Source organism: Lygodium microphyllum, chromosome 29 (assembly GCF_053477565.2).
Source record: "Lygodium microphyllum isolate KBCC chromosome 29, Lygodium_microphyllum_v1.1.10, whole genome shotgun sequence".
NCBI lineage: Eukaryota > Viridiplantae > Streptophyta > Polypodiopsida > Schizaeales > Lygodiaceae > Lygodium > Lygodium microphyllum.
The window spans coordinates 52,350,498-52,366,055 of record NC_141163.1 but is presented as its reverse complement, the minus strand read 5'-3'; positions in this window follow the sequence as shown (position 1 = coordinate 52,366,055).

The following is a 15,558-nucleotide window of genomic DNA, read 5'->3' as shown; positions in this document are numbered from 1 at the left end:
TTTTTGCTTATGCCCCTTAACTGAGTAGAGGAGCACTAAGTCACCCTGTTTGAACTCACGTTGCTTAACATGCTGGTCAAACCAGCTCTTGCGTCGGGCTTTCTCACAGATCAGTGCATGGGTGGCTAGAAGACGAGTCTCCGAGAGGCGTTCGAGCTCAACTAGGCATTGTGTCCATGCCTCCTTCCCTTCCCATCGTTCTTGAAGTGCTATTCTCAGGCTAGGAATGAAGAATTGTAATAGTAGAATCGCTTTAGTTCCATATGTCAGCCTAAAGGGGGTTTGACAGACAGCCGTTTTATAAGCTGTTCAGTAAGCCCACAAAGGTGCCATCAACTTGTTATCCCAGACGTTGCATGAAGTAGAGACAACCTTGGTTAGGACATTGACAAGAATCTTATTCGTTGATTCAACCTAGCCATTTGCCTGATGGTAATATGACGAGGATTTGCGATGGATGATGAGGAAGGTAGACAGGAGATGCACGATTACTTCATTGATGCAGTGTGTGCCTTGGTCACTGACCAATTCGATGGGGCAGCTGAATCGTGAGATCACTTGCTTCCATAAGAACTTAGCCATCGTTCTAGCGTCGTTTTTTTGTGTTGTCAAGCATTTTTTTGAAACTGAAAACCCCTAGTCTAACTGTAGTTAGGATTGATTTTTGCTAACTTAGTTATTTGCGTGACAGTTTGTTTTGTTATTTCGTAGTTGGGTTTCTTGTGTTTGTCTAGCCTAGGATTTGATTCTGTCATTTTGTTTGATTTGTTGAGCGTGAAACTTGATAGCCTTGGTCGAGTTTGGTATTTTTTTGAACATGATAAAATTGGAGTTTGCTATTAGCTACCGAACATTGAGGAGCTAGGTATGTATTCTTGTCGAGACTCTTGTACATCATAGGGGATAATGGGTTCACGAGCACTTCACTGCACTCGGGGGCCGTCTCTTGTTCTTATCAAGTACTTCCATGCCATGGGTTGGGATTATGCACATTTTGCACCATCATTGAGCACTAGCACGGCATGAGGTCCGCTGCAACTATATGCAGTAAATCTTAGATGCACACACACATGAGAGAGCACCTATCTTGAGCACGCACGTTTCTTGCACGCACCATTCGGGATGTTCATCACAAAGTTAGGAACCTTTGGTTGAGTGTGTAAGGAGATTTGGTGAGTTAGAGGGTCGTGAAGGACACCACCAACTGTGAGAAGGGTTGTTCATATTTGGTCAACATCTTGAGGACCATAATTTTCTAGAGTGATTGTGAGATTTTGGATGGGTGGAGCGGAGTATATCATATATTCTTATGAGAGTTGAGAGGTGAGGATAAGGAATTTTGTTTGCATTTTGCATGATGCACGATCATATCTAGATAGGCTAGGCACAATTTTTTCAATGCATACATTATTTTTGTGTGTAGCATCGATTGAATGGTTGCATATCATGGATCCAACATTGTGAGAGCGGAGTTTTGATGCCAAGAAGTGCTTAAAAATATCTAAAAATCGTTACGAATATCAAGGGAAAAATATTCAACGTCGAAGGCAGTGGCTCCAGCTAGGATGATTTTAAGCGTCAAAGTGCTTAAAAGGCGCTCGAGCGATACTTGTTGATTTTTGATAATTTTTCAAACTGTTGTGTGGGTTTTCTGGAGTTTCCGGCCAATGCGGGATGTCAAGCCAGACGCCTAGGATTTTTCAGAGCTCGAATCGGATGCCGGACGGGGAGGGAAATGGCCAAGGAAACGGTCAAGATGCGAAGGAGTGGACAAAATTTGGCCAAAATGGGCAAGTGACCTTTGGGAGCCCAAAAAATTTAAATGTCACATGAAAGTTTGGAGGGGTAGCATGGGAAAAAACGTGGGGAGATGGACGTGCCATCAGGTGCCGAAAATTGCGCCCATATGTTGATCATCCATCCTCCTGCCTGTGAACAACCCCCCCCCAATGATCATGGGCCTTGATTCCCTCCTGGATGCTGACTCTATCGCCGGCTCTCGCCCGTCAAATGGTGGCCTAGATGGAGATCTCTGATTTCAGTCTTTCTCTCTCCTCCCTCTCTCTCCCTTAAGGGGCTGTTCATGGGTGGAAGAAGACAATGAAGAATGGTGGAGGAAAGCTTGTCCGGATGAGACCGGATTGCTTTCGGATGGATGAAGATATGAATAGTACTGTTCTTGAAGATGCTGAGCATTAAATGCATGTTGGAAATTGGTCCCGTAATCAAGACCAAGAAACCAAGACCTGAAAATAAGCGGTAATGTTATTTTTATAAAGAAAAATGATATTTTTATGTTATTTGCTTTATGAAACCTTGTTCATATGGGATGAAAGTTCATTATGATAATATTTGCCATGAGTTTCAACTGTTTGCAACCTGAAAATCAGAAAATATAAGGCTACATGGCCGGAAGTAGTGTCAAAATATATGAAAACACGTGTTTTAAGGATAAAATTGGGTTTTTTGCTATATAAATGAAAAATATGATATGTCACACCAACTAAATTTGAGTTTTTGCTGTCAATAAACCTAAGGGCCACAGCCCACAATCAACTTTCATTTTCAATCATTATTTATTAAAGAAAAATAGAGAAAATGCCTAAAAATGGAAAAAATAGGTTTAAAATGAAGGAAAAATGGAAAACGGGTTGAGAAAAATTAGGAAAAATTATATCTATGTTTGTGCAATGTATAACGATGGAAAAGCATGAGGTTGGCCTTGATTTGTCCCTGTTTCTATTTTTTGTGCGTATTTATTGTTCTTTTAAAAGGGAAAAATGCATAAAAACCCTATCCAACTAATCAATGATGCAAAATGCTAAGAGTTGGATGAAGAGGGGCTGAAACATTGAAAGATAAGAAAATATTTGATTTATGCATTGCACTATGCATATAGGAACCGGTTTAAATCAAGAGGATGGTAGCATGAGCACATGGCTCGGTGCCTCCTTTCAACGCAACACGTGTTAGTGAAATTCATGGAAAGAATGCTTTTAGCACCATGCACGATGCTAATTTTTATTTTGTCTGAGCACATAGCCATACACGATTTGTATTAAGCATAATAGTTAAAAGGTATTAGAAAAACCTCGTGGATGCATGGCACATGTCTTCCTTAGGTTGAGACCAACGATGAGTGTGAGAGGACGTCCCAAGCTGTAGGTTAGTCGTTGGGTCCTAAAGGGAAATTGTTGTGAGGAATGGTACATCCTGGAACATAGAATATTGGTACCTTGAGAGAAGTTTGTGTTTGTTTGTGTTATATGTTTAGCAGCGCATCAAAGGGCCAATCCTTGAGATGTAGGAGAACTGCAGTGGGGCTCCGACTATTAGTCGGTGGAGTGCCTCCTATGTGTGTGTGACGAGGCGTTATGCCTGAGTACTTTGGGGTCTCCCTCTGAGGAGTTTAAGGGAAATGTTGGACTATAAACTATAAATGCAAGAATTAAGCTTTAGGGCAGTTTGTCCTTCAGCCTCAGATTGATGCTCCTGGTCCGCGAGGTCGTGAGGGTATTTGTGTATCATGACCATGAGGTCCGGTTAGTGCTATAGCCAGTGCCGGCCCATTTCAGGTCCCATCAGTGGTGCGTCTATCGGGAGCCGTCTATAAGTGGTGGTTTTCGGATCTAGGGTTTCTAGGGACCAAAAGGAAGTTGGTTTATGTCCTCTGACAAGGACCGTCAAGCCGAAATCCAAAAAGCAGAACGTGCTGAGAGGGCTAGGCAGCGGTTAGAGTTAGTAAGTCGTTACTCTCCTCAAAGGAGTAGCCTAGTACGTATAAGAAGCAGTGGTTTTAGTCACCCAACTGCTTCACATATTCCGTTAGGTGCAGGAGAAAGCGTAAGTTCTTCCTTCCCTCCACCAAGTTTACCCACTTCAAGTGGGGGTGTGAATCCGTCAGTTCAAGCTCCTACTGTTAATCCGATTGTCACCATGGCACAACCTATTTCAATTCCTGTAGGGACGCCGGATTTACCAGCCTTAGGAGTTTCCTTATCCATTTTTAATGGGGCAGTGGAAGAGAATGCAGAATTTCACATTTGTGAATTTCAAAGATTGATGTTCAATTATCGCATCCAAGAGGAGGGACATCTCATGATGTTCTTCAATATGACGTTAAAAGGAAGGGCTATGGTATGGTATCACATCATAGAGTCTGGAACCATAACCACCATTGATCAATTCTATGCAGCTTTTCGAGCGGAATATGCCCCTAAAAGAGGTGGCCAATATTGGTTGCGGGTCTTGAATGTAACACACCAAGACCCTCATGAGAATGTGAAAGCTTATGCCAAGAAGCTTAAAGAAGTATTTCGTAAGTTACAAACTTACATTCCCATTCCGCCGGCTGCCCAATCGCAATACTTTTTGCATGGGTTGGATTTTAATATCCAAGTACAATTGAGCAGTGTGGCCTTGGCAGATATAGACACCGCTATTACGTGGGAAGAGGGAGTAGAAGCACGATTACAAACGGCCTACTCCTCTCGAATGAATGTTAATGGGGGTTTAGTACCTGGCGGCAATCCATCATTGACGAATGGAAGTCAAGGGATGCCTATGACTAACCCTATTGGGAGAGGGAGTGTGGTTCAGAATGTACCTTTACTACCGGCTCCTCCCATTGTGACTATGCCTATGGCAAGTCAGTAGGCTCCATCAAATATTGGAGGCCAAGATTCAAATTCTAATGTTGTTCCTGTGGGTCAACAGCCAATGCCAAATCAGATTGTTAGGCCAATGGAACGACGGGTCGATGACCGAGGCTACGAGTCAAGTGCATTTAATATCCTTGGCGAAGTGAAGGACATGATGAAATATTATACTGATATGATTTCCAAACAATATCGACAAATAGCCATCGACATTAATTTCTTGAAGAAGTAACAAAATCTGATAGGGATTCGACGCCCTGAAGAGGGTGGACCCTCTAGATTCAGTTGTAAATGGTGTGGTGGACAGCATTTCCCTAGAAACTGTCCAAATGCGAAATGTGACATTTGTGGAAAGTCGGGCCATTTAGCTGCTACCTATTGAAGTAAGATTAGTTCTCTCCAACAAGGGAGTAAACAGCCGGGCCCAATGAATCATAGAGCGCAAGGAAATAACTTGCAGGAGAATGATGCACCAAGACAAATATTGCAGAGGGGAAAAACAACTATAGAAGAGTTGCCACAAGGCAACGGAGTCAGCCTTATTGAGACTGTACGAGTCCCTGATGCTGAAACCTCTAACTTAAGAGCTGTGACAAGATGCTAAAAGGCTAAAGAGGTTGACAAAGATAATACAAAACCGGTTGAGGCAAACCCTAAACAAGGGGATAAGGGGACGCAAGTCCAAAATCCTAGCATAGAAGGGGGACCGCTAAGGCCCGTTTGACAGAAAAGGCGACCCTAGGAAGGATGAGGAAGTGCTAAGAAAGAAGGCAAGAGCCAAGAAAGAAGCCCCAAAACTGGTCCAAAGACCAAAAGAGAGGATGGTTTGGCAAGAAAAGAGAGCTTTGGCTACTTATCATGACTTTGATTTAGAGATTTCTCTTTGCGAAGTTAAACCAGATGTGAACCTCTTGAAATTGATCAAATTATCTCCAAGAGTACACAAGGCATTTAAGAAGATCCTGTGGATTGGGTATATTGTAGAACCCTTGGGCATAGCATGAGTAGGGGAAGATTGGTTTGACCATGCTAAAAATAACTGCCCTAGGATCCCACCTTATGTGGATGGAATATTAGTGGAACATGCCATTGTAGACACTAGATCCTCTCTCAATATCATGAGTTCAGAGTTGATGGAGAGGTTGGGTCTAGGCATCCAGAAAGACAGCTCCCCCCTTCTAAGAATGGCTGATGATAGTCTAAGACAACCAGAAGGTTGCGTTACTAAGGTCCATGTTACAGTTGCAAGTGTAGAATGTTTCTTGGACTTTAGGGTGATCAGATTTGCAGGACGTCCTAGCTATCGAGTTTTGCTAGATAGGCCTTGGATCTTACGAACAGACTGTCAAGTCGATATACCCGGCAGTCGTGTGGTTCTAGGTAGAGGTGCTAATCGAGTGATAGTCGATGCTTACCCAGAGTCTCCTCAAAGTGAGAGAGCTCCTTTATCTTCTACTAAATTAGAGACAACAGACGATCCATCTAGTAGTGAAACATCATCCAATGATGAATCTAAAGAGGGGTCCACTACAGAGGATATCTATCAGATAACTCTAAATGAGCCAATAGAGCCTCAAGTTAGGATAAGAGATGCGGATGTGATTGAGTGGACCTTGGCACGCTGAATGATTCGCGGCTAATTAAATTAGGTTCCATGCTTAGTTCAGCAAAGAGGGAGGACTACGTGTCCTTGATCCAAGAATTCCGCGACATCTTTGCTTGGAGTTATTATGAGCTGAGAGGCATTCCTCCCAGCCTGGATGTTCATACTATTCCTGGAAAAGAAGGCACTTACCCTGTGCGTCAAAAGGTAAGACGTATGCCTTTTGAATTGAGGGACGGGCTGTTTGAAGAGTTACAGAAGTTACAGAAAGCTGGTTTAATCTTCCATGTACAACACACAGAATGGTGTTCACCAGTTGTTATTAGGAAGAAGAAAAACAACCAGATCCGATTATGTGTGGATTTTAGAGAGCTGAATAAGCTGACGGTTAAAGATTACTACCCATTGCCATTTATTGACCAGATTTTAGATCAATTAGCTGGTAGGGAGATAATTCATTCATAGATTGCTTTGCGGGATATAACCAGATGGCAATTGCAGAAGAAGACAAGTTGAAAACAACTTTTATTACTATCTTTGGTACTTTTGCGTACCATGTGATGGCCTTTGGTTTATGCAATGCACATGGATCGTGGCAATGAACAATAGAAAAGACCTTTGGTGATATCTCCCGAGATGAGTTGAAAGTATTTATTGATGACCTGGGGGCAGCCACTGTGAGGGAAAGGATGTTGATTATTTTAAGAAAGTGCTTTGAGCGTTGTAGAAAATTTTGTATCGCTCTTAACCCACGGAAGTGTGTCTTTGGAGTACCTTATGGGCTATTGCTAGGCCATGTGGTTAGTTCAATAAGGATAGCAACTGACCCTGAAAAGATCAAGGTTATAGTTGCTATGAGTCCACCACGCACTCCGAAAGAAGTGCATAGCTTTCTGTCATCGATAGGGTACTATCGGAGGTTTATAAATGCCTTGGTAGAAAGAACGTTGCCATTAACGAATTTATTATCATTTAGCTGTTCATTTGAATGGAGCGACCCTTGTAAGGTAGCTTTTGAGGATGTGAAACAAGAGCTAGTAGAAGCACCCGTTTTAAAAGCACCTAAAAGAGGTGAGATGTTCTACATATTTTCAGCAGCCACCATGCATAGTATCAGCTGCTGTTTAGTCCAAATATGGGAGGAAAAGTGGTATCATCTGATAGCTTTTGCTAGTCGAAAATTGGGCATTTCGGAGATCAATTATACCTACATGGAGAAGTTGTGTCTTGCGATGGTCTTTGGGACTAAGAAATTCAAGCACTATATCCTCTATGAAAAGGTAGTGTTCTATACAAAGGTAGAAGAGCTTAGATTGCTTATGAATAAGCTACAGCGGCCTGATCGTTTGGCAAAGTGGTTAATCACTTTGCAGGAGTTCGATTATGAGATTAAGAGTAAGCCATCGAGGTTGCAGGGTATTGTGGAATGCCTTGTGGATTTCGGGGAGCCGAAAGAGACTTTGGCTAAAGGAAGTGATATTGAGGAAATGTTTAAAATTGATACAGCTTCTATCCCATCTTGGTATGCTGCTATTACGCATTATCTATCAACAGGAGAGACGGGAGCTAGTTTATCAAAGTCTAAAAAGAGGAAAATCAAACAACAGGCATTGAAGTTTTCCTTGATCGCAGGGACACTATATCGGCAGGGTGTTGATAATATCTACCGTCGATGTGTGATGCCTGACGAGGTTCCTTTCATCTTGGAGGAGTGTCATGACTCTGCATGTGGAGGGCACTTCGCAAGATGGTTGACGGCACAGAAAGCTTTAAGAGCTGGGTATTGGTGGCCATCCATCTTCCAAGATTCCTTTGAGTATGTTAAGAGATGTGATACTTGTCAAAGACATGACAGTAGAGAGAATAGGAAACATCCACTTACGCCTATCATGGCTATCCTTCCATTTGAGAAGTTGGGCATTGATTTTGTGGGTCCTATTACCCTGTCGTCTACTACTCAGAAGAGGTACATTATAGTAGCCACTGATTATTTTACAAAATGGTCAGAAGCGCGGGCGACGAGGCAGGACAATGCAAAAGAGACTGCAAGTTTCCTTTTAGAGCAGATTATCTGCCGTTTCGGTCCACCGAAAGAATTAGTGTTGGACCATGGAACCCATTTTTTGAACAAAGTGATCAAAAGCCTGATAGAAGCTTGGCCAATCAAGCATAATAAAATGACTCCTTATAATCCGCAAGAAAATGGGCAGGTGGAAAGTACTAATAAGCAGCTTGTATGTATCTTGTCTAAGATAGTCTCTGAGAAGAAATGAGACTGGGATAGGAAGTTGTATGTGGCAGATGGGCGTATAATACCACGTTCAAGTGAGCTATCGGCCATACTCCATTTAAATTGGTTTATGGGGAATAGTGTGTGTTACACCTTGAAATCGAGTTGCCAACCATACAGTTTGCAATTAACCATTCTTTGGGAGAGAAGGATTCCCTTTTTGAACGTTTCACGATTATAGCCCACCTGGATGAACTGAAGTTGCAGAGCTTATTACACTAGGAGGTAGCTAAACGTTGGATGAAGCAGTTGCATAACCTTAGAGCAAAGAAATATACCTTAAAAAAGGGCAATTAGTCCTATATTATGATGCGCGTAGGGAGTTGTTTCCAAGGAAGCTGGAACCTAAGTGGGATGGCCCCTACAAGATTGTCAGGTTAGGGAAAAACAGGTCTACAACTCTATTAGCTGATCTACAGGGAGTAGAGTTTAAAAATAAGGTTAATCTTAATAAGATTAAACCTTATTATTTCTAAAGTATGCTAATACAAAGAAAATGCATTGCAGGTCCATGCTGGGGATGATTTGAGACCTGCAAAAGAGCTTAAAGCTGGTTGATGGGGCAGTTAATTCCTTATTTGGAGCACCCAAATCTGGAGCAGAGATACCATCATGGGAAACTCATCTGGTGGAGCAAAGGATATAAAGTGATTGAGCAAGAAGACGGAACCTTTGTATGGGAGATCAAAGTCTTCTGCCATCACTGCTTACGACTGTTGACAAGTATCCCTATTGAGTTCAATGAAGAAGGTGGGATGGAGCCGTCAGTTCATCCTCTCAACATGCTAAAATTTGATTACCATAATTACGAATAGAGGATTTCGTGATGACAGGCTGTGTAAACCCATTGTGGACATACACACTATATTTTGACGAAGCGTCCAGGGGCCCTAATAAAAAAGGGAGTGTTGGAGTAGTAATCTGAGATCCCCGAGGAAGAGTTACGATGAAGTTAGTTGCTTATCTCGAGGTAGGATTCACTAACAATATGGCAGAGTATAAGGCCTTGATTATGGGACTGCATATTGCCAAACAAGGTGGTATTCATCGGTTGTTAGTAAAAGGGGATTTCTAGTTGATCCTGAATCAATTAGATGGGACATACGCAGTGCGGAATCCCATTCTCTGTATGTATCATCGAACTGCCATGACCCTACTAGAGGAGTTTGAGAGAGTGTCTTTTCAGTTGATTCCACCTTACTGGAATCAGTTTACGGATTCTTTGGCAAATCTTGCTTATGAGGAAGACCTCTTCTTCAATTGTGGTCCTAGTTTGGATATTGTGATCAATGATGAAACATGACCCGGTCGCTTGTGGGGAATGTTATCAGAGCATGCAATATATGGCAGACGATGGTTGATATGGGTGATGCAAAGAGTAGCTGAGACCAATCTACCGTTATTATCCCGGACCCATAGGCTGATTAGACAACATGTTATGCGTACGCCTCTTGCTATATATGCAGGAGGGATGGGTCATACTCTTATGCATTTAGTTTAGGGCTACGAGCCTGTTTTCCTCCTTGGGAAGGACCTTATTATTGTATATTTGTGCTATTCTAGGGAAGGATGTGTAGGTGCTACTTTGTTTTATCTCGTTAGGCCAAGAGGGTCCATTTTGCGAGGTGTTATTGTTTTATTTTGTTAGGCTAAGAGGGCCGATTAAGTTTTGTGGTGAAGTGCTTTATTTCATTAGGCCAAGTGGGCCAGTTGTCTGTTTAGTGCCGGTGCGGTTAATGGTTTCTTGTTTTAGTTTTGTGCTAGACAGGTTCGAAGAAGAGCTTGGAAGGAGCCTTTTGTTGAGTGGAAGCTTCTCGTGGCCCTATCCAGGTGATATCTCTCCTTTATGAGTACTGTGGTTGTTGTTCTATATGTGTTTGTGTGCTTGTAAGGGATTTTTCTTTTCTTGTTGGTGACCGGAGTCCAAGGCATGAAGTCCCAGGTTTAGGTTAAGTATGTCTGAGGGAGGTTTGAGTAGTCGTTGCCTCCTGTAAAGACATTGCCAGGCATCGAAAGACCTGTTTTAGAAGGGAGTTCTAGTGACCCTGTTCTGCTAGCCTGCTAGGCAGTCGTTCTAGGAGTTATTGCTTAGTTGTGAGGTAGTTTGAGAAGCCTGTAGAGGAAAAATGATGATGATAAAGAGGAAAGAAACCTTGAATATCTCAAAGACAATAAAAATATACAAAGGTGTGTAAAAATGGGTTCTAACCCCTATCCAAGAAAAGAAAAGAAAGGAAAATTATTGAGTAGTTGATCATCGCCTAGCGAAGGCCTGGTAGGTTCATGGGGACGAGTCAGACTCGGGGCCAATGCCTTGTCTTCCTAGGGGTGGCGTCTTGCCGGAAAAGAAGAAATCAAGGAAGGTTGGAGTGAAAATAAAAGTGAGCATCAAAATAGGATTAAGTGTCGCCTTGCGAGGGCTTGGTAGGTTCTTGGGTACCGAGACAGGGCCTGAGGCCGATGCCCTGTTCTCCTTGGGTCACTACGCTCAGCTCCCTCCTTTTTACATGCCCGAGTATGGAAAATAAAAACCCTAAAAGAAGAAATGTGCTGAAAGAAAATACTTCTTGATCAGGCTATAGGAGTCCTCGTCTAGTAGGAGTTCCTGGTTGTGTTGTCCTTAGTTAGGTAGGTAGTTTAGACCACCACTTAGGGCAACCTTTTTTATAGTTCTTTTTAGTTTGGCCGCGTTGAAGTAGTTGGTTAGTGACTAGCTTCGGACCTTTTATCAGATTATGCTAGGCCTACTCCTTGTGGATATCATGCCTTGGTTTTGTTAGGGGGTAGGGTGAGCATTGTGCTGGGTTTAGTATGTATCTATTTTGTATCAGCTTGATGCTTCCTTTGGTTGTTTTGTGCAAATCTATTGTGGGATTCGACGGGCCGAGTCGCCCTATCCTGTGGTCGCCAATGAGAGCGTATTTTTGATGCCAAGAAGTGCTTAAAAATAGCTAAAAATTGTTACAAATATCAAGCGAAAAATATTCAACGTCGAAGGCGACGGCTCCAACTAGGACGATTTTAAGCGTCAAAGTGCTTAAAAGGAGCCCAAGTGACACTTGTTGATTTTTGATAATTTTTCAGATTGTCATGTGGATTGTCAGGAGTTTCTAGGCAATGCGGGATATCAAGCCGGACGCCCAGGATTTTTCAGAGCTCGAATCAGATGTCGAACGGGGAAATGGCCAAGGAAACGGTCAAGATGCGAAGGAGTGGATAAAATTTGGCCAAAATGGGCAAGTGACCTTTGGGAGCCCAAAAAATTTAAATGTCACATGAAAGTTTGGAGGGGTAGCATGGGAAAAAACATGGGGAGATGGAGGCGCCATCATGCACCGAAAATTGCGCCCATATGTTGATCATCCATCCTCTTGCCTGTGAACAACCCCCCTAATGATCATGGGCCTTGATTCCCTCTTGGATGCTGACTCTATCGCCAGCTCTCACCCGTCAAATGGTGGTCTAGATGGAGATCTCTGATTTCAGTCTCTCTCTCTCTCTCCTCCCTCTCTCTCCCTTAAGGGGCTGTTCTTGTGTGGAAGAAGACAATGAAGAATGGTGGAGGAAAGCTTGTCCGGATGAGAGCGGATTGCTTTCGGATGGATGAAGATATGAATAGTGCTGTTCTTGAAGATGCTAAGCATTAAATGCATGCTAGAAATTAGTCCTGTAATCAAGACCAAGAAATCGAGACCTGAAAATAAGCGGTAATGCTTTTTTATAAAGAAAAATAATATTTTTGTACTATTTGCTTTATGAAACCTTGTTCATATGGGATGAAAGTTCATTATGATATTGTTTGCCATGAGTTTCAACTGTTTGCAACCTGAAAATCAGAAAATATAAGGCTACATGGCCGGAATTAGTGTCAAAATATATGAAAACACGCGTTTTAAGAGTAAAATTGGGTTTTTTGCTATATAAATGAGAAATATGATATGTCACACCAACTAAATCTGAGTTTTTGCTGTCAATAAACCTAAGGGCCACAGCCCACAATCAAATTTCATTTTTAATCATTATTTATTAAAGAAAAATAGAGAAAAATATCTAAAAATGGGAAAAATATGTTTAAAAGGAGGGAAAAATAGAAAACGGGCTGAGGAAAATTAGGAAAAATTATATCTATGTTTGTGCAATGTATAATGATGGCAAGGCACGAGGTTGGCCTCGGTTTTCCCCGTTTCTATGTTTTGTGCGTATTTATTGTTCTTTTAAAAGGGAAAAGTGCATAGAAACCCTATCTAACTGATCAATGATGCAAAATGCTAAGAGTTGGATGAAGAGGGGCTGAAACATTGAAAGATAAGAAAAGATTTGATTTATGCATTGCACTTCGCATATAGGAACCGGTTTAAATAAAGAGGATGGTAGCATGAGCACATGGCTCGGTGCCTCCTTCCAACGCAACACGCGTTAGTGAAATTCATGGAAAGAATGCTTTATGCACCATGCATGATGCTGATTTTTCTTTTGTCTGAGCACATAGCCATACACGATTTGCATTAAGCATAATAATTAAAAGGTATCAGAAAAACCTCGTGGATGCATGGCACATGTCTTCCTTAGGTTGAGACCAATGATGAGTGTGAGAGGACGTCCCAAGCTGTAGGTTAGTCGTTGGGTCCTAAAGGGAAATTGTTGTGAGGAATGGTACATCCTGGAACGTAGAATATTGGTACCTTGAGAGAAGTTTGTGTTTGTTTGTGTTATATGTTTAGCAGCGCATCAAAGGGCCAATTCCTCAGATGTAGGAGAGCTACAGTGGGGCTCCGACTATTAGTCGGTGGAGTGCCTCCTATGTGTGTGTGACTAGGCGTTATGCCGAAGTACTTTAGGGTCTCCCTCTGAGGAGTTTTAGGGAAATGTTGGACTATAAACTACAAACGTAGGAATTAAGCTTTAGGGCAGTTTGTCCTTTAGCCTTAGATTGATGCTCCTGGTCCGTGAGGCCGTGAGGGTGTTTGTGTGTCATGAGCATGAGGTCCGCGGCTAGTGCTATAGCCAGTGCCGGCCCATTTCAGGTCCCATCACATTGCATAATTTTTCAAATCATGAATGATTGGGCACGGAGTTCATTTAAAAAAAGCATATTCCTGCTAGGGCACACCGCATTAAAAAACAGGTTCATATCCAGAGAATGCTTATTTTGAAGACTCGAGGATCAAAGGAAAAGATCGTACGTTTTACATCGTTAGCGAGTATTTCTTGAAGAAAAAGAGGACATGTGTGCTGAAAGTGTATGCAATCACAAGAACAATAGGCCAAGGAAGGGAATAAGTCGTCCAAGTCAAAAGATGGAGAAAAATGATGCAATTTACGAATATCAAAATTTTTGCTCGATTTTGATGGATCTTCATAATTTCGCTTGTGCTAGCTTGTCGACCAAATGTGTTCCGATCGTTTTGAGTTTCCGAATATCTATATTCGGAGTTCAAATGATGAAGTTATGATCTAAACAAGTTGCAAACAAACATAAAGCAGAAAAAACGAAAATAGTGAAAAGCAGTAGAAAAGCAAAAGCTAAAAGCTAAAAGAAAAAAGCCTAATGTGTGTGAGTGTGGATAGAAAACTATATAAGGAGATGAGAATGGAGAGTTAAGGGCCTTCCCCCTTGATTACAATTGTGTTATGTGAGAGAGGAGAGTGGAGGGTTGCATGCTAGAGTGAGCTCTTGTCATGCTAATTTGAAAGCCGAAGCCTTTGGATGTCAAAGCGCCGAGCATCAGCTCAAGGTTGTTAAGTACGATAATAAATTTCTCTTGGTTTGTTTTCGAATTATTGGTATTTCCATTGTGTGGTTGTGTGATGCTCTACCCGCATACGGGTTTTAAATTTTTTGTGAGTTTATTAAGAGGCATTGTTTTTAGTCTTGTTTCATGGTGTTTTGTCAAATATTTTAATTTTCCAAGTTGTGTTGTGCATTCGACAAAGTCAATTACCCCAACCGGCACTCCTTAACATCTCGTTATTGGGTTGTGAGAGAGGCTTGCTCTCGATCACTGCTTGCGTAACAGTGTCATTCGCGCTTCTGCCCATTTAGTGAGGTAATCCGTAGCCACAATGATGTACTTGGACGTGCGAATATTGTGCCGCAGGACTGATGGGTCCAATGAAATCAATTTTCAATTTTTGAAGGGTTGTCGAGTAATAACTGGGGTTAATTCCATTTGATCCTTGCGAATTGGGACCTTTGTCCGCTGGCACTCGTCACAATGCTTGCGAATCGTACTGCGTCGGGGAAAAGTGTGGACCACCACAGTTGAGACTGCAACACTTTCCATATTGTCATGTCTCCGCTAAAGTGCCCTCCGACAATGCCACCGTGCACTTCTGAGAGCACATCGTGCATCTCATATTCGCATACGCATCTGTTCAACAATCCGTCTTGCTCCAACCTATAGAGTTTGCCTGCTATCAGCTGATAGGGCTGGATCTTAAGGATTAATTGCCTAAGTTGGGCTTTTTCTATTGGTCAGTCAGGCACTCCGTGCTCAAGCACTTGGACTATGTCATCTGCCCAATATGGCATTAGGTTAGCCTTAAATAGATCTCTCTCACTGGACAGGTTAAACAGATGGGCATCGGGTAATTCATCAACAACACCTTGTCCAACAGCTTCTCCGATGGGAATGTGTGACATGTGATCAGCCATGTAATGTTGTTTTCCCTTTCGTACCACCACGGAGAAGTCGAACTCTAAAAGAAGAAGGAGCCATCAAGCTATGCATCTTGTAGCACAAGGTTTGTTTACTAGATAGAGCAAGGCTTAATAGTCCACAAAGAAGGTAAAGGACGTGGCCAAAAGATAATGCCGGAATTTCTTCATAGCAAACACCATGGCTAATCCCTCTCTTTCCGTCGGCGAGTAGTTCATTTCCATCTCAGTGAGTTGTCTGCTAGCAAAGCTCACTGGATAGTCTAAATTTTGTTCGCCAGGTTGGCACAACACTACCCCCACGGCAAACTTAGAAGCATCGATATGCACATGGAAGGTGATGGTCCAA